Source organism: Lissotriton helveticus, chromosome 3_1, assembly GCF_964261635.1.
Source record: "Lissotriton helveticus chromosome 3_1, aLisHel1.1, whole genome shotgun sequence".
NCBI lineage: Eukaryota > Metazoa > Chordata > Amphibia > Caudata > Salamandridae > Lissotriton > Lissotriton helveticus.
This window is the reverse complement of record NC_136061.1, coordinates 1,772,358,243-1,772,382,395: the sequence shown is the minus strand read 5'-3', so window position 1 is coordinate 1,772,382,395 and position 24,153 is coordinate 1,772,358,243. Positions and strand designations below refer to the sequence as shown.

The following is a 24,153-nucleotide window of genomic DNA, read 5'->3' as shown; positions in this document are numbered from 1 at the left end:
CTTGCATACAGTTGTTATTCTGTGCTTGGAGTCATTAACTAAGGCAGCGCTCTATACACGCCCATTCTCTTTTCAAATGTTAAGGTCGTTTATTTCCATGCAGGGTGATTCAAGTGCCAGCTATGTACCAATTGCAGGAAAGAGATTCTGGAAATTCAGTAATTATGCATTAAGTTAAGTCGGTCTCCTCTGTGCCATAGCTGGTTGGGGGGTTGAACACTGGTTAATTTAGTGATTTTAAGGGTTTACCCTGATAAGGGGTTGCGATTATTCCTATAGGTGGTTAGTCACCCACGCCAAATAATAAACCAATTTCTTACACATTTGTAATAAGGCAGATGGGATTATTTGCCACGTTTTGGGAGAGTATCCTGTTTGCCATACTTTAAATAAGGCTGATAGTATGTATTCTCTGAGTCGAGGTCCTCTTTAAGCCATAGTACATCAGATGAGAAATCTGTTAAAAGGTCAAATACCTCAGTGTAATGCCTGGCCAAGGGACGTGCATTAAAAGAAAATTTCAAACAGGTTTTCTCATTAGGAACATAGGGCTTTTCCATTTCCAAGCAAAAATTGTTGGTGGATAACATTTTGAAAACAAATTGCTAAATATACAGTTTTTCATTCTAAAAATAAACTTCGAATGTCTTGTGCTAATTGGATGCTTTTGTAATAGTGTCCTCAACCCGGCAAAATAGACAACAAGAATGCTATTTGATGGGCCTCTCGGCGCTTAACGTTGCCTAATTTGTCTTCTCTTTTGATATAAATTAGTCAAACGTGTAGTTTAATTTGGTTTTTCCGCTGCCACATAACTGAAGTGATCCTGCCAACAAGTTATGCAACGGTTTGTTTACAAAATGAAAAAGGCCCATTGTTTATGGCGCAAAGTATGCCGGGCAGCACAAGGCGTCCTTTATTCCAGGCAACCTACTTGGGCCTCACTCGCAAAACTATAAACTTAAGATAGGCTCTTCTCCGGAGAGAGGGACGGAGCTGCTGTCTGGAAGCAGGGGGGACGACGAGAATTGGATGGTGGTGGCCTCGATCTTTGCCTCCGACGGCCACAGAAACAAGGGCTTCACAGCTGCGCGTGGCGCGCGCCTCGGTGCCACCACACTGCCTTCTCCCCGGACAGCCGCGCGCCAGCGTCAGGCAGCGCTGCTCATCCCTCGTTGCCCTGGGAACCGCGCGCGCTCTCCCTTGCCGCCTCTTTCCGAAGCGCGTGCCAAGAGCCGCGGCGCCCGCTTCCCTGCTCTGAGGCCAGTTCGTCCTGCAGAGGCCTCGGGGAGCTAGCTGCGGGCTCCTGAGAGGAGGCGGGAAGAAAAGGAAATAGAGAGCGCAATATCTTCACCCCACTGACCCTGGATAAACACACATTTAAGTAAAACTGTCCCTCTCATTACAGGCCCGGTGCTAGAGGGTGGGCCAGGCCCACCCAAGAACGATTCTGGCCCACCCAGGAAAAGCAGGTGCACGTAACTGGGCCGACTTTACTTCTGGCGCACAACTCGAAAGACTGTTCGCAGCTTAGGTGAGTGCGACTGAGCAAGCCACCGATTCTGGGTCGGCCGAGGAGACACAGCATGTGGTGCACCTCCACCAGCTCCAAGCCTGAGGGAGTAGCTGCTTTTGAGCAGTACACTTAGCAAGTCTTTGGTGGGAGCCTTGGGCTGTTGTTACAACAGCCTGATATAAAAAAACAGGCTGCGGGTACCTAGTGCCAGCCTTGCGTTTAAAAATCTATGACGGTAGAGGTTGAGTTTTTAATTCTTCTGAAATTCCATCTATTTTCGGAATGGTGAAAGAGCTGTGCACACTCAACTTCATTAAAAACACTAGGATATGTAATAACTTTTCATTTAAAGAAATAGGACTAGAAACGGGTAAAATGCAACGCGTTTTTTGACAATGTTGCAGTAAAAAATGAATTTACTTTATATCTTGGTGCAAAAGTAGAGGTGAACGCAGAGTCGAGATAAGCAACAGAGGTAAAGATAAAAGGAAATGAGGGACTGAGTGGAGACAAGCACAGAGGAAAAAGGAAGAAAGAATTGAGGGGGAGGAGAGAGGAAAAGATAGACCGAGAGAAATAATTCAGGATAAGCACATGGAGGGAGTGAGAGATTGAGAAAGAGAGAAGGAAAAGGCCAAGGAAAAGATGAAGTTGGGAAAGATTGAATGAAGAGAAGGGTAGAACATGAGATTGGTAAAGAGAATTTGTAAAATAATGAATGCCATGCCAAAGCTATGCCCAAAAGCCTGCAGGCAATGCCATTAAATACTTTGCACCCAATACCAAGGCTTGCAGTCTTAAAACACCTCATGCCACTTTATTACACTACCAGAAACTCCCTGCCCTTTCATCTCACTCTTGCAGGTTCCTGCTTTTTCCCCTTTGCGGTGGTTTTTCCATCCTTCTCTTCTTCATCTTTATGATCTGTGTTTTTCTTCTCCTGCGCTTAGTAAAATACCTGAGGCAAAAATGTTGGTCCCCCCAAAAAAAGAAGTGCAGATAAGATAGGGGAATTTTCCTGGGAGGCTGAAAGGTTAGGGGTACTGTTTTGTTACTGGAGGGCAGTTTTGTAGAAGTACAGCACTTTTAAAAACACTCACTGCAGGGTTCCTTGTATATTCAGCAGTTTGAGGGCAACAATAAAAGTGCCACGATAACTCTGGTGACTAATCTACCTACTAATGTGCCTACTGGAGGGAGATCAGATTTTTTTTAGTGGCAGTTTTGACTCATCTAAGGTAGCACAGAGGGTTAATATATCTGCTGCAACAAATGTGTAACATGCAGATCACAAAACAGTTTTTTATGTGCATAGATCAGTGGGTTACTGCTTTTGTCACAGTTATTATTTTGTTACTGTGCAGTTCATAAGTTACAATTGTAATCTAGCACAGTGAGCTATGAACGGACATCATAAAGCAGGATGCAAACTCCATGGTGCAGGATAGAAAGTTTAGTTTTTGTTCCCCAGTATTTCATTATCCTAATGTTGCCAAAAATGGTTTGTTTGCGTAGAAGTTAATTCTTATTGGTAAATCCAACCCACACTGTTAAGTTCTGAATCCTGAGTTTGTGCTTCTCCAGACCAAGCACTCTTAAAAAAAGCCTAACAGTATGGATGACATAAGAATCCTACACCTTGTAGTCCTTTGTCCTTTTTTAACATTTTCTATACAGTGATTTACACATGTATAATTCATGGTCTCTGTATGTATGCGTAATGTCTTATTATGTGTTTTTTTCAAGAACACCTTACTTGGCGTGTTTCATGTGACCTCGAGACATTCGTTTTAACGTTCAAAGCGTACACCCCTTTGTACCCTCAAATCCTGTTGAGGTTTTTATATTAAATGAATGGGCTAGCAGAGATATGGAGTTCACTATATTGAGTTGTTTGGTCCGAGCATGTTTATTTTCATGTTTGTTTACTGCACAGCACCCCAGTATTGTTTGCCTGAATATTTGCAATTTTCCAAAACACCCAGAAAAATCAATACTAGCAGCTCAAGCATGCGTTTACTTCTTTCATTAAGGGTGAGATGGAAATGCTGGAGGAGTCCCCACTAGTGGAGGAAAGCTAGAATAGCCAAAATAAACATGGATGGCTTCAAAACAAACCTGAGAAAGTCAGAGGCCCAATAGAGAATGGGTTACGGAAGGAAGCATGTGCGTCAGCACCAGAGTTAAGAGCAAGATCTAATGTTCCACCTAACGCACTACACCAGGATTCAGCTGTGGAAATTTGGGAGAATAACGAAATGTGGATGTGGGAGATTTGGCTAAGTGAGGAGAGCAAGTCAAGCGGAGAGGGTAGTTATGTACAGCAGTGCTGCTAGCTAAATACTTAGTAGTTACAAGAACTAACAAGCATTTGCAATGCAATAGGTCTCGTATTAGGAAAGTTTGAGCTATTGGTATTGTAAATGCCAAATCTTTTATTTATGTGTTGGTTTTGAAAATAGCGAAATTAATAGCTTTGTCATTTACAATGCCAATGGTTTTAACTTTCGCAAATGTGACACCTATAGTATTTGCAATGCAATAGGTGTTGTATTTACATGACTTCAATGTATTGATATTACAAATAACAATGGCCTTTAATTTTTAAAAAATAATTAATACTTACATAAAAGGTATTGTAATTTATAATGGCAATAGCTTTAACTTTTGTAAATAACTTTTGTGAAGATTATGTTCAGTGTATTTTATTGTAACGAAAATCCAAGAACAGAAGTGAAATATTAACATCTTTTTGTGACATTTGTAATAAAGCTTGAAACATTGAGAGAACATATTTAAACCAGTTGTTGTTGAATGGTTGCACAGATTGATGCTGTGGTGGCGCTGAGTGATGTTGTGGTGGCGACGAGTGATGCTGTGGCGTTCAGTGATGCTGTGGTAGCGCATAGTGATGTTGTGGTGCCCCTGAGTGATGTTGTGGTGCCCCTGAGTGATTCTGTGGTGATGCGATAGAGTGAGGGCGATAGATAGAGTGAGGGCGATAAATAGATAGAGGGATGGCGATAGATAGAGGGAGGGCGATAGATAGAGGGAGGGCGATAGATAGAGGGAGGGCGATAGATAGAGGGAGGGTGATAGATAGATAGAGGGAGGGTGATAGATAGAGGGAGGGTGATAGATAGAGGGAGGGCGATAGAGGGAGGGTGATAGATAGATAGAGGGAGGGTGACCGATAGATAGAGTGAGGGCGATAGATAGAGGGAGGGCGATAGATAGAGGGAGGGCGATAGATAGAGGGAGGGCGATATATAGAGTGAGGGTGATAGATAGAGGGAGGGCGATAGAGGGAGGGTGATAGATAGATAGAGGGAGGGTGACCGATAGAGGGAGGGCGATAGATAGAGGGAGGGTGATAGATAGATAGAGGGAGGGTGACCGATAGATAGAGTGAGGGCGATAGATAGAGGGAGGGCGATAGATAGAGGGAGGGCGATAGATAGAGTGAGGGCGATAGATAGAGTGAGGGCGATAGATAGAGTGAGGGCGATAGATAGAGGGAGGGTGATAGATAGATAGAGTGAGGGCGATAGATAGAGGGAGGGTGACAGATAGATAGAGTGAGGGCAATAGATAGAGGGAGGGTGACAGACAGATCGAGTGAGGGCAATAGATAGATAGATAGATAGAGTGATGGCGATAGATAGACAGAGTGAGGGCGATAGATAGAGGGAGGGCGATAGATAGAGGGAGGGCGATAGATAGAGTGAGGGCGATAGATAGAGGGAGGGCGATAGATAGAGTGAGGGCAAAAGATAGATAGATAGAGTGAGGGCGATAGATAGATAGTGAGGGCGATAGATAGATAGAGTGAGGGCAATAGATAGATAGAGTCAGGGCGATAGATAGATAAAGGGGGGGCATGTGGATGGTGGTCCAGTCTTCCTGGCTGTGAGTGGGTCTGTGGATGGTATTGTAGGGGCTGGTGGTCTAGAGGTCTGTGGATGGCGGTGCAGCAGACCTGGCTGGGAGGGTCTGTGGATGGTGATTGCTGGGAGGTCTGTGGATGGTGATGGCTGGGGCGGTCTGTGGACGGTGATGGCTGGGAGGTCTGTGGATGGTGATGGCTGGGAGGTCTGTGGATGGTGATGGCTGGGGCGGTCTGTGGATGGTGATGGCTGGGGCGGTCTGTGGATGGTGATTGCTGGGAGGTCTGGCTTGTGATGGCTGGGAGGGTCTGTGGATGGTGATGGCTGGGGCGGTCTGTGGATGGTGATGGCTGGGGCGGTCTGTGGATGGTGATGGCTGGGGAGGTCTGTGGATGGTGATGGCTGGGGAGGTCTGTGGATGGTGATGGCTGGGAGGTCTGTGGATGGTGATGGCTGGGAGGTCTGTGGATGGTGATGGCTGGGAGGTCTGTGGATGGTGATTGCTGGGAGGTCTGTGGATGGTGATTGCTGGGAGGTCTGTGGATGGTGATTGCTGGGAGGTCTGTGGATGGTGATTGCTGGGAGGTCTGTGGATGGTGATGGCTGGGCGGTCTGTGGATGGTTTGAATGAACCTTAAAAAATAAAAAAACGTAATAAAATAATTTTGAAAGATTTCTTTGCATCCTATAAACTATGAAATCCCTGATCAAGGTTCCCCTAACTTTGTTTGTGTAACCAAATGTACATCACAGGGTGGTAGCCGAAATGTAATTAACTTAATTTAAATATTTCAAATGTATAGCCCAAAAAATATTTTGCTATTTATATGACATACATAACAGGTAACTAACTGTATAATATGCTCCCATTCAGATGTTCTGGTGACATCATAAATTAGGAGGCCAAAGGCTGAGTGCTATGCAGGAAAAAATCAACAGAGCACAAGGCTCCTCGAGGGAAATTTTTAATACCGTCAGAACATTCACCGACCCTCTGGCCCTCAAACGCCAGTCCCCGGGATCACAATCTCTTTGTAACCGCCTCTCGGACTACTTTGAGGAAAAAATTGCCACAATATATGACTCTTTTCCCAGAAATAATGGCCCTGGCCTTAATAATAATTTCACAGTTCACCCAGAATCCGCTTCTAAATCCCCCTCAGTTTTTTCGGATTTTGAGGAGATTACCCTTGACCGTTCCCTGGCAGAGCTACTAAAATGCAGATCTGGCTCGCCAACCGACCCCTGGCCGGCCAAACAATACAAATCCCTGGCCCCTCTTAAAACCGTAATGAATGGCATTTGGAACGACTCCCTTAGGACAGGCACATTCCCGGATTCTTGGAAGCACGCCCGACTAGTCCCTATCCTTAAAAAGGCCAAAGCTGACCCCAATGAACCAGCCAACTACAGGCCTATTTCTTTATTATCCGCTCCAGCCAAGGTGCTCGAAAAACTAGTAAAAAAGCAATTGGCGAGCTTCTTTGAAGCCCACGGGTCTTTTCACGATTCACAACACGGGTTCAGGCCAGGTTATAGCACTGAGTCGGCCCTGATTAAAATGGCTGACTCCGTTCGATGGAAGTTGGACGGTGGTGCGAGAGCGGATTGGTGCTGCTTGAATTGTCGGCAGCTTTCGACACCGTCTCCCACCCCGTCCTACTCGATCGCCTCCATTCCAAGGGCATTCAAGGCAAGGCCTTGAGTGGCTGTCTTCATTTCTAGCCAACCGGACACAGGCAGTGTTCACCCCTCCCTTTACCTCAGATAGCCGCCCACTTAAGTGGGGAGTCCCTCAGGGCTCCTCCTTAAGTCCTCTCCTGTTCAATGTCTACTTTTCCCCCTTGGCAGAGCTGATTGCCCAGTCTGGAATTAAAGCAACCACATATGCTGATGACATTCAGCTCCTATTCTCCTATGATAAGCCTTCCCAGTCTACTTTTGATCCACTAAAAGACTGTCTCCGCAACATCGCCCGTTGGATGGACAACAATTGTCTCCGGCTTAATGCTGGAAAGACCGAGGTCCTCTTTTTCCACCAGCCATCCCCACTAGACTCAAACCTGTGGTGGCCACTCGACTTGAGTTCGCCCCCCTTCCCCAAAGAATCAGTAAAAACCTATGGGTTAGATGGGATTCTAGCCTCTCTTTCCACAATCAAGTACAGACGGTCTCTGCAGCCTGTTTCTCTAAGATAAGGATGGTCAAAAAATGTATTAATTTCCTTCCTAGCAACACCAGGAAAACCATCGTCCAGGCGCTCATAACTTCTCATTTAGACTACGCCAACGGCCTGTACACTGGACTCTCCTCTGGCCTTTGCCACCGGCTGCAAATGGTCCAAAATGCTGCAGTCCGACTGGTCTGTGGCATCTCTCTCAGAGAACATATCACGCCATATCGACGAAGGCTTCATTGGCTCCCAGTACAAAAAAGGGCCGAATTCAAAGCCCTCACACTGGCGCACCGGGCAATCAAGGGGAAGGGCTCTGCACACCTCTCCTTTTGCCTTCGCCCCTATAGAAATGCCGGATCCCTGAGATCCAGCTCAAAAAATCTATTCGCCACCCCGAGATTTAGAAAGGCACGATTCGGTGGAAAAACCTTTCAAGTATACGCCTCCTCCCTCTGGAACAAACTCCCACTCTCCATCAGGATGATTCATGAAGAACCTCCATTTCGCAGAGCACTGAAAACTTTCCTCTTCTGCTAATAAAATAGTCACCTAAGTAAGTCTCAGCACACACGAAGGAGCGCCGGGACACCACGTTGGGGTAGCTGCGCGCTATATAAGATACACTAATAATAATAATAAATGTAAATTCCACAAGAACCCGGAGATGGCAATAGAGGACCATATCATAAGCGGAACTGTTAAGTCTTTTTTAAATTACATGTTTATTTTTGGGTACTTAGCTTGAACAAGTTGTCTTCTTCAAAGTCCAGCAAACAGTGGACGCTGAGAGAATTAGAGCATTTAGGTTTTGTTTGCGTTTCTTTAAAACATTGTTGATATAACCATCAGCAATGGTTATGGTCAATAAATAACTGAAAAAACGGAGCTTAAAAACTCAGTTATGGTTCTGACTCAAAAGCACACAACCAGTCAAATGTGCAGCTTATGGTTACTAAAGCAGACAATGCATGACATAATTGGCACAATCCACAATGTTGCTGCCCTTTTCTTGGTTTCTGTTCCGTTGGAATAGTTGTTTTGAGGATAACTGGCAGCGTGAGTTATGGCCAGGGTCGTGTGCGTGGTCACCAAAACTGCTGCGTTTCAGGGGTTTTCCGTGTTTGTTAGAACCAGGTCAGTTTTTAACTATGGTTTTTATTTACTATGTATGCATTGAAAAGGAGGATAAATAATGGTTAATTATGCATTGTGGTATTAGGTTGGTGTGTGTGATAGTAGTCACAGGGCTTACTGCACCTGCATTTTTAAACTTCATTACTTCGCAAAGCTGGCAACTTTTTTTTTTTTTTAACTTGAAAAGCTGCAACGGGAACGTGTGGCAGCAGGAACGTTTCTGCTGCTGAACATTACCAAACGCAGGCTGTAGTCCATCTGCACGCAGCGTCCTTCCACTTCCACTAAACCAAAAGCTCAGAAGGGAAAACAAATGATGTACCTCGTTGGCTGTTGGTTATGGTGTTAAAATTCGACTTCAGTACCTAAAATATCAGATATCTGCAATACTTTTTTGTTTAGCCACTGTCAATTCATCTTCGTGGCCCACCCATCTTTGTTCTTGGCCCTTCCAATGCAAGAATCCTAGAGCCAGGCCTGTATTTTAAAAGGGGAAACAGGAAAGACACCTTGACTTCCTGCACCTCCACCTACGGTGCTCTCTGGTGGAAACCTTTTTTTCTCGTTGCGCCTCCTGGCTGTTTCACTCCTTAGCAGCCCTCTTCTCTGTGCAAGTTACAGTCTACCCTCCCTCCTTGTAGGCAGCAGACTGTGCCTAGTGGTAACAGGCTGACAAACTCTCCAGTCAGGAACATGTCTGATGCAGTAAGGTTGTTTATCTAACCTAGGCCTGGCGGTAAATTCCGTTTGCAGAATTTTTTTGCTTGTTCGCGCTTTCAAAAATGCGTGTTCGCAAGACATTTCTCCCCGAGCACGCAAACAGTGTTCGCGAACAGGACAAAAGCATCGCTAGCGGGCGCAACAAGCAATTCCACGTGTTTGTGGTACTTTTGCGTGCTCGCAGAGATTTTTTACCGTTTTGCAGAGATTTGCATAGCGAGACTACTCAAATTCCACCCACCTCTAATCTAATCCCTGCAGTGTTGCAGAAAATGAGGCAGTGTTTAAAGACTGAAGGTGAATTAGTCCATACTAAAAAGAGCAGGCCCTACATAGGCTGCAAACTCACCAACACGCAAGGGGTATTGGTGACATAACATGTCACTGACCCTCATTCACATGACAGGACGGGACATCAAATGACCTTTAACCCTGGTGCCATCGTCGTAAAAATCTGGGAAGGTTAAAAAAAAAATAGTAATAACGAAAAAAAATGTCACCAACCATAGCCACATATTACATGGCCATTATTCATGAATTTGTAGAGGGCATGACCACAAAAAATATATAAGTGCAAATCATCAAGCACCCACTCAGACACCCAGGTAGAGCTGACGCCCTATCCAAAAACATCAACATAATTTGCTTTGGCACAATCAAAATATGTAGATGTAGCCTTGAATGCAGAGTTATAGCGCCAAGAAGCAAAGGCAGAATATCTGCATGCCTACGCCAAACCAATGTATGCCCAGCCCGGCAAACTCCCATACAGCAGTGCTGTCGCATAATCATTAATAACAGGCTGGCCTGTCCCTGAGTGGTACAAACATGCAGGTCATCTTTGTCAGAACCAATATTCAGAGACCTACTCCGAGGCACAAGTGAGAGCAGCAACGATGCAGAGACACTGTTCACACACACTTCCCAATCCTTTACCCTTTTACATCACAAGTGCCTGCGTGAACAGCAAACATGGGTGCCCATTCTGACGAAAGCAAGCTTAGTTTAAGCACGGAATAGTGTGCCACACACCTAACATGCCTGTAAATGCTATGAATTGTCATGGCCTTTATTTTATCTACTGCAGTAGCACCCATCAGAGGCAGGGGTGCTACATCCATAGCAGACCTTTGGGATTAACCCCCAACCAGTGCGGATTTGAGCCGATGGTTGCCAGTGGGGGCAACCATCTTGCTTCTTCGGCAGACATATCGCGAGAGCAGCAGAGGGACAAAACACCCTAACAGGAAAGAAGGAGGACGAAGAAAATGGAAAACCCTTCACCAAGGGAGAAAGCATGAACCTGCAACCTGGCAGTGGATCAGAGAGGCCCGTGGGGAGGTCAAGACTTAGCAGGCCTGGTATGTGGTGCTCGGACATTTATAGGCGCCGGCCACGGGCTTCTCTCTGTAGCTTTGGTCACCAGCATTCATTTTACAAATCAAGCACTGCCCCGAATATCCCGACTTTTACTTGGATAAATCCCATAATTTTTTTACGTGAATATGCTGGACACGTGATAGCCACGTCTCAGCTGTGTATGCACATTGCCCCCCCCCTTCTCGTGTCAGTCTATATATTACAGTTATTTGTACCTAGTCACGTATCGCTTGTGAGTGCCTATACCCTCTGACCCATACAAGCCTTGTCCCTTTTCACTGTTTGCCACTACACACTCACATCACCTCTTTTACCTAGCCCTCACCTGCATGTACCTGGCACACTCACCTGTGTGTGCTCTTAGCCCTTCTCACCCGCTTGAACACAGCCACCCAGGCTACTCCGAAATACATGACATAACGAGACTGATTGGAACACAGAGCCCCTCTCATTTGACAGCATGCAGCCTATCTTGTGTGCACTCAACCCCACTCTCACACGCGGATGCAGCGACTGCTTACCTCTGTGCTCCTAACCTCCTGTCCCATGCTGGCCTTTGGTCCCTCCCACCTGTCTGCATACAGCGCCATATATCCTGTATGCAACAACCCCCCCCCCCTGCTCACACCCTGCTGACCTCACCCTTGGGCACCAAAGCCCTCACAGCTGCCATTCACAGTGTCATCTCACCTGTGATCTCATAGCTCCCCCCCCCCCCACCCCAACTCACCTGTTTGCACCTAGCACCCTTTCATGTGGGCATCTAGCCTCCGTCCTACCCATTTGCAGTGATTACCCCCTTGCCTGTGCTCTAGACATCCCTCTCCTCTGGATACTCTGCCCCTTCAGATGGACATCGGCTCTTTACACACATATTCAGACACAAGCTCCCACGACGGTCACTGTCCGACTTGTACTCGATACACACCCAGATGCACATCCTAACGCCCACAACTCCAAATATGAATCAAAATGTGGCACGCTCTCAGAGACCACACTAGGAGTTCAAAAACTCGATTTATTACGTCATAAACAGGGCTCCCGGTTTTATGGTATTTATTTTTTTGCCATTTCAGTCTGTATTTATCCATATTTCTTTTTCAGGCATTTTTTCTGTATTTATCCACGTTATTTTTGCCACAAGCAAAAGAAGACGCTACAGCTAGTATTTTTCCGCATTTATTTAAATTGACAATGCAAACATGCGCTCAGTTGTTATGGGTCAACATTATACATTCATCTGAAAATTTTGCCATTTGCAAAATGTCCCAAATATGCTTAAAAGGGCTATCACAAGCCATTTGTCTCAGAGCCTTGCAGTTTCTGTTATCGGCAGAGTGCCACATCCTCTCCCCCACTGAACACCATACTGCCCCACTGAGAGAAACTCACACTGCCTTCAACTGCTACCCAATTGTGCCCCACCAGCGCTAAAGCGGTCTCTGGCCATCACTATGAGGATTGATGTTTTGTGTGTGCAGAAGAGAACAAGCATTTGCAATGCAATAGGTCTCGCATTTACGCCAGTTTAAGCTACAGCTTTCATTTGTGTGCAGAGCAACGATTGCACTGGAGGCATGCCAATCATTACTTGTTGCCTTGTCTGGATTTTCTCAGCCTCTGACGGCATGTCCCAGGACCATGGACTGCGTACTATTGATCTTGGACTCAAGGGGTCTGTGCCTGTCAGAGTCTGCAAATCACTCTCAGGGTTTGTAGAGTGTTTTATTATTTTTTTTTTAACTGTTTGACCGATGGGCTTGCCCTTTTAGGGGTTCCCCAAAGGATGTGAGCTTTAGCGACTCAGATTTAACCGTTTCCCCCCTTCACAGGGATCTGCTCAACATCTCTGGCATGCCTCCCGCTCTCCGGGGCAGTGCAAGGCCACCTTGGCCCTCCCGCAAAGCACTGCTGCTCTCCCAGCTCTGTCAGTGCACCTCGGCCCTTCCACGAAGTACTGCTGCTCTCCTAGTTCCGTCAGTGCACCTTGGCCCTTCCTTGCAGCTCTGCTGCTCTCTCAGCTCTGTCAGTGTACCTCGGCCCTTCCTCGAAGTATTGACACTCTCTCAGCTCTGTCAGTACACCTAAGCCCGCCCATGAAGCACTGCTGCTCTCCCAGCTCTGTCAATGCACCTCAGCCATTCCTCAAAGCATTGACCCTTTCCCAGCTCTGTCAGTGCACCTCGGCCCTTCCACGCAGCTCTGCTGCTCTCTCAGCTCGGTCAGTACATCTTGACCCTTCCCCAAAGCACTGCTGCTCTCCCAGCTCTGACACTGCACCTCAGACCTTCGCCAGTGTGGCAGTGGCACCCAGTGGGCAGACCGAGCACGCTCCCTCAGGCTCCGGGGTGAGAAGGCAGTGAATTGTAATAGACGCCTGGGACGTGGTGGCTCAGAGCCCAGGAGACAGCCCAGTAAATACGAACCCCACTGCCCACACCCCCAAAGCTCATCTCCATAAAATAACGAAGACCCGCACAGCCCCATAAACATGCGGCTCCCTCCCACTGCAGCCCGCCGAAGAGGCTGCTTGGAATTTATGTCCTGTCATTAACAGGCTCCGGTGTTATGCAAATCTGTTCCACGGCCTCCCTTGTCCTTTGCGGGAAGAGCAGCGCATCAGACGGGGGACATCCTCCTCCGAGGCGGGGGACAGACTACTGCCAGCCAAGGGAGGGCACAGCATCCCAGACAGAGTGCACAGCACTGCGCTCTGGGTCAGACAAAAGACATGCTCCTGCCAGCCTACGGAGAGCAGTCACCATGGAGCACAGTAGAGAGGGAACACTGCCCTGCACTGCGGCATAGGCATAGCCATCCACCTCACTGCATCTCAGAGAGAGTACACTGCACTGGACTCCGGGTCAGGAGGGAGACATCCTCCTGCCAGATGAGGGAGAGCAGGCAGCATGGAGCACAGTGTCTCAGAAAGAGAACACTGCACTGCACCCAGGCTCAGCCATCCACCGAACTGCATCTCAGAGAGAGTGCACTCCACTGCACTCCGGGTCAGTGAGAGGTCTCCACCTGCCAGCTGAGGGAGAGCAGTCAGCACAGAGCACAGTACCCCAAGTGCACAACACTGGATTTAGGCACAGTCAGCCACCTCACTGCACCTCAGAGAAAGTGCACTGCATGCTCCATTGCTGTAATCGTGCTCACAACATGGTGCAAGAGCCACATCTCACACAACAATGGTGTGAATAGAGGCTCCTAATCGAACTCTGGCAGGGGCTCTAAAAGGGGTGAAATAACAACAAAGCCTCATTAACAAGTAAATGGTATTTCAAAGACCTGTGAAGTGCTTGGGTGCAGCTGGCAGCTGTGTGTGTGCCCGGGAAGCTGTCTCAGCCCTGGCTGACACCTCTTAAGGAGGGGGAGACACCAGACAGCAAAATGTACTAATATTTTCCCGTTTTTAGGTTTCGCCTGGCGTTTACTGCGCAAGCAGTATCGCACAGGCGAAAACCTTTTGTTTACAAGTATGGAGCTTTCTCCCGCCTCTGTCTTCCATTGGCTAGCTCCATAAATGGAGGCTAGCCATTGGAAGACAGATCTGTCCGTCATTGCCGGAGCAGATTCGTGGGCGTTCCCGCGATTTTTACTCATCCCACCCCTTTTCGTACGTCATGCGGCGGTGGTTTATTTTTTTTTTTGTTTGTTTGGTTTTGGTCAGTTCTCTGAAGATGGCGGCCGGGCAGTAGCCTTCATGGCGTGGTCCGCCTAGAGCCGTCCGCACCGAATCCGACATCGCAAGAAAAGGTATTGTGCGCTTAAAACTAACTCTCAACATAAGCCTGGGTAGCGGAGGCTGGTACGCCTCATTGTGCGCTTTAAGACGGACTTGCCGCTTACGCCTGTGTATTGGAGGCTGGTACGCCTTATAGTGCGCTTTCAACTGAGTGGCAACGTTCGCCTGTGCACCCGAGGCTGGTATGCCTCCCTGTGTCCTCCGAGCTAGTTTGCCACGTTCGCCTGTGCACCCGCGGCTGGTACGCCTCCCTGTGTCCTCCGAGCTAGTTCGCCACGTACGCCTGTGCACCCGAGGCTGGTACGCCTCCTTGTGTCCCCCGGAGGCTGGTACGCCTCGCGCTTCACTGGACACCTGTTTGTAGCGTACACTGGCTCTCCTGAGGCTGGTACGCCTCGTACTGCTGAGTTCAGTGTTCGCGTCGTACGCCGTCTCACGCGAGATGCGTGAGGTTTAGCAGGGCACCTACCGCGAAGCAACACAAAGTGTACTAGAGCGCTACGAAGCGCATAGAGGGACTAAGGAGCACCAAACCGTCAGGGAAGTGGGCAGAAGGCCCTAAATATGGCCATAAAGAACTGTGGCACCCCTTTATAAAGAACTGTGTCATTCTAAGCTGTGCTTGCTTCCCTGCCCCTTGGCTGTGCTTGCTTCACTGCCCCCTGGCTGTGCTTGCTTCCCTGCCCGTGCTTGCTTCCCTGTCCACTGGCTGTGCTTGCTTCCCTTCCCCCTGGCTGTGCTTGCTTCCCCGCCCCCTGGCTGTGCTTGCTCCCCCGCCCCCTGGTTCCCCTTCCCCTGGCTGTGCTTGCTTCCCTGCCCCCTCGCTGTGCTTGCTTCCCTGCCCCCTTGGCTGTGCTTGCTTCCCTGCCCCCTTGGCTGTGCTAGCTTCCCTGCCCCCTTGGCTGTGCTAGCTTCCCTGCCCCCTTGGCTGTGCTAGCTTCCCTGCCCCCTTGGCTGTGCTAGCTTCCCTGCCCCCTAGGCTGTGCTAGCTTCCCTGCCCCCTTGGCTGTGCTTGCTTCCCTGCCCCCTTGGCTGTGCTTGCTTCCCTGCCCCCTTGGCTGTGCTTGCTTCCCTGCCCCCTGGCTGTGCTTGCTTCCCTGCCCCCTGGCTGTGCTTGCCTCCCTGCCCCCTGGCTGTGCTTGCCTCCCTGCCCCCTGGCTGTGCTTGCTCCCCGCCCCCTGGTTCCCCTTCCCCTGGCTGTGCTTGCTCCCTGCAACCTGGCTGTGCTTGCTTCCCTGCCCCCTGGCTGTGCTTGCTTCCCTGCCCCCTGGCTGTGCTTGCTTCCCTGCCCCTGGCTGTGCTTGCTTCCCTGCCCCCTGGCTGTGCTTGCTTCCCTGCCCCCTGGCTGTGCTTGCTTCCCCGCCCCCTGGCTGTGCTTGCTCCCCCGCCCCCTGGTTCCTCTTCCCCTGGCTGTGCTTGCTCCCTGCAACCTGGCTGTGCTTGCTTCCCTGCCCCCTCGCTGTGCTTGCTTCCCTGCCCCCTGGCTGTGCTTGCTTCCCTGCCCCCTGGCTGTGCTTGCTTCCCTGCCCCCTGGCTGTGCTTGCTTCCCTGCCCCCTGGCTGTGCTTGCTTCCCTGCCCCCTGGCTGTGCTTGCTTCCCTGCCCCCTGGCTGTGCTTGCTTCCCCGCCCCCTGGCTGTGCTTGCTCCCCCGCCCCCTGGTTCCTCTTCCCCTGGCTGTGCTTGCTCCCTGCAACCTGGCTGTGCTTGCTTCCCTGCCCCCTCGCTGTGCTTGCTTCCCTGCCCCCTCGCTGTGCTTGCTTCCCTGCCCCCTCGCTGTGCTTGCTTCCCTGCCCCCTCGCTGTGCTTGCTCTCCTGAGGGTGTGTGTGGCTCTGGGTGGGTGTGTGTGGCTCTGGGTGGGTGTGTGTGGCTCTGGGTGGGTGTGTGTGGCTCTGGGTGGGTGTGTGTGGCTCTGGGTGGGTGTGTGTGGCTCTGGGTGGGTGTGTGTGGCTGGCTCTGGGTGTGTGTGGCTGGCTCTGGGTGTGTGTGGCTGGCTCTGGGTGTGTGTGTGTGTGGTAGTAATTGCTGTCTGCTGAGCTCATCCGTAGGGTACAATAGGTCCCACATTTGCGAGAGATTAAGCTAATGTAAATGTAAATGACAATGCCATTTATTTATCTCTTTTCAAAACCAACACATAAATACAAATTTTGTCATTTACAATGCCAATAGCTATAACATTTTCAAAGGCGAAACCATTGCATTGTAAATGCTGGTTATATATACATACAGATAAAGGAAAACTTGTTTTCCGTCTGTATTGATATGTAAAAATACGTAAAAACTGAAAACTGGGAGCCCTAGTCATAAATCGAAACAGTTTCGATTAATGCTGTAATAAATCGAGTTTTTGAACTCCTGGTGTGGTCTCTGAGAGCACGCACTATTTGCTTCGTATATGGATTGAATTTACCGGACACTCCACCGGTCTACACGTCACCTCCCTAGGGTCTCTGGTTTCCAGTAAGAGCTCATAGGCTTTTGGAGACTATATACACACACATATATATATATATATATGTGAAGAGCAAAACGCCAAGCGTATTTAGAGAGGGCTCACCATGACACACCCGGACCCTCCGGTCTCTGCTTGCATTCCGAAAATCTCACAGCCTCCCTCCACAAGGTTAAAAAGAAGTCCGACGCGTTTCGGGGCAGACACGCCCCTTCTTCATGGACGCTGCACACAGACACATGAACTCACCCAGCTGATTTAAACGCCATTTATTTAAATCTTGTCCGCCCTGAGTGGGTGTGGTTTGTAATGCTGAGCCGCCAGGGATGCTGGTAGCTGTAGTTCTCAGGTGAGTTATTCAATGATCCTTAAGTAGGTTGTGCCGCTGTACATTTCAATTGTCATCTGGTTCATTTCCTTCAGTAGGAGCTAGGTGGGCAGGCTGCGAGATTGTTATTATCACATGGATGAGTCGCGCTGACAAGCTAGGACAGAGTGTCCCCGCCACAGTCCCCGCCAGGTGCAGAATTACTGTTCGCCTGACGACGTGGAGCCCCTCTCTCGGTTTAGGCAAACCGTGGAAATGTGAAGAGCAAAACGCCAAGCGTATTTAGAGAGGGCTCACCATGACACACCCGGACCCTCCGGTCTCTGCTTGCATTCCGAAAATCTCACAGCCTCCCTCCACAAGGTTAAAAAGAAGTCCGACGCGTTTCGGGGAAGACACGCCCCTTCTTCATGGACGCTGCACACAGACACATGAACTCACCCAGCTGATTTAAACGCCATTTATTTAAATCTTGTCCGCCCTGAGTGGGTGTGGTTTGTAATGCTGAGCCGCCAGGGATGCTGGTAGCTGTAGTTCTCAGGTGAGTTATTCAATGATCCTTAAGTAGGTTGTGCCGCTGTACATTTCAATTGTCATCTGGTTCATTTCCTTCAGTAGGAGCTAGGTGGGCAGGCTGCGAGATTGTTATTATCACATGGATGAGTCGCGCTGACAAGCTAGGACAGAGTGTCCCCGCCACAGTCCCCGCCAGGTGCAGAATTACTGTTCGCCTGACGACGTGGAGCCCCTCTCTCGGTTTAGGCAAACCGTGGAAATGTGAAGAGCAAAACGCCAAGCGTATTTAGAGAGGGCTCACCATGACACACCCGGACCCTCCGGTCTCTGCTTGCATTCCGAAAATCTCACAGCCTCCCTCCACAAGGTTAAAAAGAAGTCCGACGCGTTTCGGGGCAGACACGCCCCTTCTTCGTGGACGCTGCACACAGACACATGAACTCACCCAGCTGATTTAAACGCCATTTATTTAAATCTTGTCCGCCCTGAGTGGGTGTGGTTTGTAATGCTGAGCCGCCAGGGATGCTGGTAGCTGTAGTTCTCAGGTGAGTTATTCAATGATCCTTAAGTAGGTTGTGCCGCTGTACATTTCAATTGTCATCTGGTTCATTTCCTTCAGTAGGAGCTAGGTGGGCAGGCTGCGAGATTGTTATTATCACATGGATGAGTCGCGCTGACAAGCTAGGACAGAGTGTCCCCGCCACAGTCCCCGCCAGGTGCAGAATTACTGTTCGCCTGACGACGCAGCCTGCCCACCTAGCTCCTACTGAAGGAAATGAACCAGATGACAATTGAAATGTACAGCGGCACAACCTACTTAAGGATCATTGAATAACTCACCTGAGAACTACAGCTACCAGCATCCCTGGCGGCTCAGCATTACAAACCACACCCACTCAGGGCGGACAAGATTTAAATAAATGGCGTTTAAATCAGCTGGGTGAGTTCATGTGTCTGTGTGCAGCGTCCATGAAGAAGGGGCGTGTCTGCCCCGAAACGCGTCGGACTTCTTTTTAACCTTGTGGAGGGAGGCTGTGAGATTTTCGGAATGCAAGCAGAGACCGGAGGGTCCGGGTGTGTCATGGTGAGCCCTCTCTAAATACGCTTGGCGTTTTGCTCTTCACATTTCCACGGTTTGCCTAAACCGAGAGAGGGGCTCCACGTCGTCAGGCGAACAGTAATTCTGCACCTGGCGGGGACTGTGGCGGGGACACTCTGTCCTAGCTTGTCAGCGCGACTCATCCATGTGATAATAACAATCTCGCAGCCTGCCCACCTAGCTCCTACTGAAGGAAATGAACCAGATGACAATTGAAATGTACAGCGGCACAACCTACTTAAGGATCATTGAATAACTCACCTGAGAACTACAGCTACCAGCATCCCTGGCGGCTCAGCATTACAAACCACACCCACTCAGGGCGGACAAGATTTAAATAAATGGCGTTTAAATCAGCTGGGTGAGTTCATGTGTCTGTGTGCAGCGTCCATGAAGAAGGGGCGTGTCTGCCCCGAAACGCGTCGGACTTCTTTTTAACCTTGTGGAGGGAGGCTGTGAGATTTTCGGAATGCAAGCAGAGACCGGAGGGTCCGGGTGTGTCATGGTGAGCCCTCTCTAAATACGCTTGGCGTTTTGCTCTTCACATTTCCACGGTTTGCCTAAACCGAGAGAGGGGCTCCACGTCGTCAGGCGAACAGTAATTCTGCACCTGGCGGGGACTGTGGCGGGGACACTCTGTCCTAGCTTGTCAGCGCGACTCATCCATGTGATAATAACAATCTCGCAGCCTGCCCACCTAGCTCCTACTGAAGGAAATGAACCAGATGACAATTGAAATGTACAGCGGCACAACCTACTTAAGGATCATTGAATAACTCACCTGAGAACTACAGCTACCAGCATCCCTGGCGGCTCAGCATTACAAACCACACCCACTCAGGGCGGACAAGATTTAAATAAATGGCGTTTAAATCAGCTGGGTGAGTTCATGTGTCTGTGTGCAGCGTCCATGAAGAAGGGGCGTGTCTGCCCCGAAACGCGTCAGACTTCTTTTTAACCTTGTGGAGGGAGGCTGTGAGATTTTCGGAATGCAAGCAGAGACCGGAGGGTCCGGGTGTGTCATGGTGAGCCCTCTCTAAATACGCTTGGCGTTTTGCTCTTCACATTTCCACGGTTTGCCTAAACCGAGAGAGGGGCTCCACGTCGTCAGGCGAACAGTAATTCTGCACCTGGCGGGGACTGTGGCGGGGACACTCTGTCCTAGCTTGTCAGCGCGACTCATCCATGTGATAATAACAATCTCGCAGCCTGCCCACCTAGCTCCTACTGAAGGAAATGAACCAGATGACAATTGAAATGTACAGCGGCACAACCTACTTAAGGATCATTGAATAACTCACCTGAGAACTACAGCTACCAGCATCCCTGGCGGCTCAGCATTACAAACCACACCCACTCAGGGCGGACAAGATTTAAATAAATGGCGTTTAAATCAGCTGGGTGAGTTCATGTGTCTGTGTGCAGCGTCCATGAAGAAGGGGCGTGTCTGCCCCGAAACGCGTCGGACTTCTTTTTAACCTTGTGGAGGGAGGCTGTGAGATTTTCGGAATGCAAGCAGAGACCGGAGGGTCCGGGTGTGTCATGGTGAGCCCTCTCTAAATACGCTTGGCGTTTTGCTCTTCACATTTCCACGGTTTGCCTAAACCGAGAGAGGGGCTCCACGTCGTCAGGCGAACAGTAATTCTGCACCTGGCGGGGACTGTGGCGGGGACACTCTGTCCTAGCTTGTCAGCGCGACTCATCCATGTGATAATAACAATCTCGCAGCCTGCCCACCTAGCTCCTACTGAAGGAAATGAACCAGATGACAATTGAAATGTACAGCGGCACAACCTACTTAAGGATCATTGAATAACTCACCTGAGAACTACAGCTACCAGCATCCCTGGCGGCTCAGCATTACAAACCACACCCACTCAGGGCGGACAAGATTTAAATAAATGGCGTTTAAATCAGCTGGGTGAGTTCATGTGTCTGTGTGCAGCGTCCATGAAGAAGGGGCGTGTCTGCCCCGAAACGCGTCGGACTTCTTTTTAACCTTGTGGAGGGAGGCTGTGAGATTTTCGGAATGCAAGCAGAGACCGGAGGGTCCGGGTGTGTCATGGTGAGCCCTCTCTAAATACGCTTGGCGTTTTGCTCTTCACATTTCCACGGTTTGCCTAAACCGAGAGAGGGGCTCCACGTCGTCAGGCGAACAGTAATTCTGCACCTGGCGGGGACTGTGGCGGGACACTCTGTCCTAGCTTGTCAGCGCGACTCATCCATGTGATAATAACAATCTCGCAGCCTGCCCACCTAGCTCCTACTGAAGGAAATGAACCAGATGACAATTGAAATGTACAGCGGCACAACCTACTTAAGGATCATTGAATAACTCACCTGAGAACTACAGCTACCAGCATCCCTGGCGGCTCAGCATTACAAACCACACCCACTCAGGGCGGACAAGATTTAAATAAATGGCGTTTAAATCAGCTGGGTGAGTTCATGTGTCTGTGTGCAGCGTCCATGAAGAAGGGGCGTGTCTGCCCCGAAACGCGTCGGACTTCTTTTTAACCTTGTGGAGGGAGGCTGTGAGATTTTCGGAATGCAAGCAGAGACCGGAGGGTCCGGGTGTGTCATGGTGAGCCCTCTCTAAATACGCTTGGCGTTTTGCTCTTCACATTTCCACGGTTTGCCTAAACCGAGAGAGGGGCTCCACGTCGTCAGGCGAACAGTAATTCTGCACCTGGCGGGGACTGTGGCGGGGACACTCTGTCCTAGCTTGTCAGCGCGACTCATCCATGTGATAATAACAATCTCGCAGCCTGCCCACCTAGCTCCTACTGAAGGAAATGAACCAGATGACAATTGAAATGTACAGCGGCACAACCTACTTAAGGATCATTGAATAACTCACCTGAGAACTACAGCTACCAGCATCCCTGGCGGCTCAGCATTACAAACCACACCCACTCAGGGCGGACAAGATTTAAATAAATGGCGTTTAAATCAGCTGGGTGAGTTCATGTGTCTGTGTGCAGCGTCCATGAAGAAGGGGCGTGTCTGCCCCGAAACGCGTCGGACTTCTTTTTAACCTTGTGGAGGGAGGCTGTGAGATTTTCGGAATGCAAGCAGAGACCGGAGGGTCCGGGTGTGTCATGGTGAGCCCTCTCTAAATACGCTTGGCGTTTTGCTCTTCACATTTCCACGGTTTGCCTAAACCGAGAGAGGGGCTCCACGTCGTCAGGCGAACAGTAATTCTGCACCTGGCGGGGACTGTGGCGGGACACTCTGTCCTAGCTTGTCAGCGCGACTCATCCATGTGATAATAACAATCTCGCAGCCTGCCCACCTAGCTCCTACTGAAGGAAATGAACCAGATGACAATTGAAATGTACAGCGGCACAACCTACTTAAGGATCATTGAATAACTCACCTGAGAACTACAGCTACCAGCATCCCTGGCGGCTCAGCATTACAAACCACACCCACTCAGGGCGGACAAGATTTAAATAAATGGCGTTTAAATCAGCTGGGTGAGTTCATGTGTCTGTGTGCAGCGTCCATGAAGAAGGGGCGTGTCTGCCCCGAAACGCGTCGGACTTCTTTTTAACCTTGTGGAGGGAGGCTGTGAGATTTTCGGAATGCAAGCAGAGACCGGAGGGTCCGGGTGTGTCATGGTGAGCCCTCTCTAAATACGCTTGGCGTTTTGCTCTTTATATATATATATATATATATATATATATATATATATATATATATATATATATATATATATATATATATACATGCCTATAAATAAATAAAAAATACCAGCCAAAATAAGGACAATGTCCGCCTCTTGAGTATGTCCTAATGCTCAGGTGACTCACTACTCAAAAGAGTGACTATGTGCATGGTCAAGGCTTCAACAACTTCAGTCAGTCATAACAGGAAGATGACGTGGTTTTAGGTTCCCCCTGCACTGCCCTGAAGGAGGAGTGTTAAAGCCAAGTTCGGCCTAGGATGTCAGTGTATGTACTCTTTGTCTTTGTCTTACTGCCCATTAAGGAGAAGAGGCTAAGTCATTTATTAAGAAGCAAAAATAAAAAAGCAAAAGCAATAGGTGCGCACGGGCGACTTTACTCGACACTGCAGGAAAACAGTTTGCTTTACTGCAAGAATAGAGGCCGCAAACAGCCTGCCAAGACCCTAAGCGGGGTCGCACCTGCGACCTCTGGAGCTTCCTAAAGCACATTAATGAAAGATAGGTAGACCGCACTCCTTGCCTTTCAACAGGTTTTGAATGATGCTCGAGCAAGTCTTTGCGTGCATGCTCAGTGATCCCTGTCCCTTTAGCGCCAGTTGAACAACAAGGAATACCTGGTGCATCATCACGCACCAGTCTAAAGCCCCACTGCATATCAATCGTCACAGTAAACAATCCATCAATCTTGTAAATAATCATTTTCATCCGTTTTTGTCTCTTAGATTTAAAGTTCAGAAATTGTGATTAAAAATGTTTTAAAGCTCCAAGAATGCCCCTCCGGGCTTTTTCCGACAGCTCGGTATATCACGTTTCAGTTCGAGTAACCAAATTAAATATTTACCTAATGCAGTTCGGCCTACAGGCCCTTCGTCAGGGGTAACTGGGATTTGAAAACAGCCCACCAGATACCATATATACATTTCATTTTAAGCACTTCCAAATCCATTTAATATGCTGTGCATACTGTACTCAAACGTCTGTTGTACCAAAAACATGCATGCCTATTGTCAATCAATACGAAATTACCTAGGCTGAGAATTTGTGCTTTTACACCAAAAAAAGAAATCCATAAAGCACCGAGAAGTCAATAAAGCAAAAAGTGAGTAAACCCTGTGCTAAAATCAAAAACTGTGAAAAACACATGCACCGAACACCCACCTCAATAGTGCTGCAAGCCTCGGCTTTAATTCACCTCTGACTCAACCCTACAACCGTCAGTGAAACTACTTTTTGAGAGTGAAAAAATGGAGAGACGACATCTCTGGCTCGGACTCCAGTTCCAAGCCCCAGACCCAGACCCAGAAAAACTCCCACTCCGAGCAGGGGAGACCACCTCACCCTGTGGGGCGAAATCAACCCAGTCTAACCAGAGAGTCTCCAAGGGGTGACAACATTTGCTTGCCATACGATGTCCTGCTGACCAGCGGACATGAGACCTGTGCTGAGCGCTTCACTGCTTTGCGCGTAGTTGTGGCGCTATTTAACCGAATTACAGCGGCGTT

General features: G+C 49.0%; 1 protein-coding gene across 1 annotated transcript in view; it reads right to left on the bottom strand.

The window, feature by feature from the left end:
* Positions 1–24,153, bottom strand: part of SLC9A1 (solute carrier family 9 member A1) — a 280,576-nt gene that overhangs the window by 126,081 nt on the left and 130,342 nt on the right. The window lies entirely within an intron of this gene.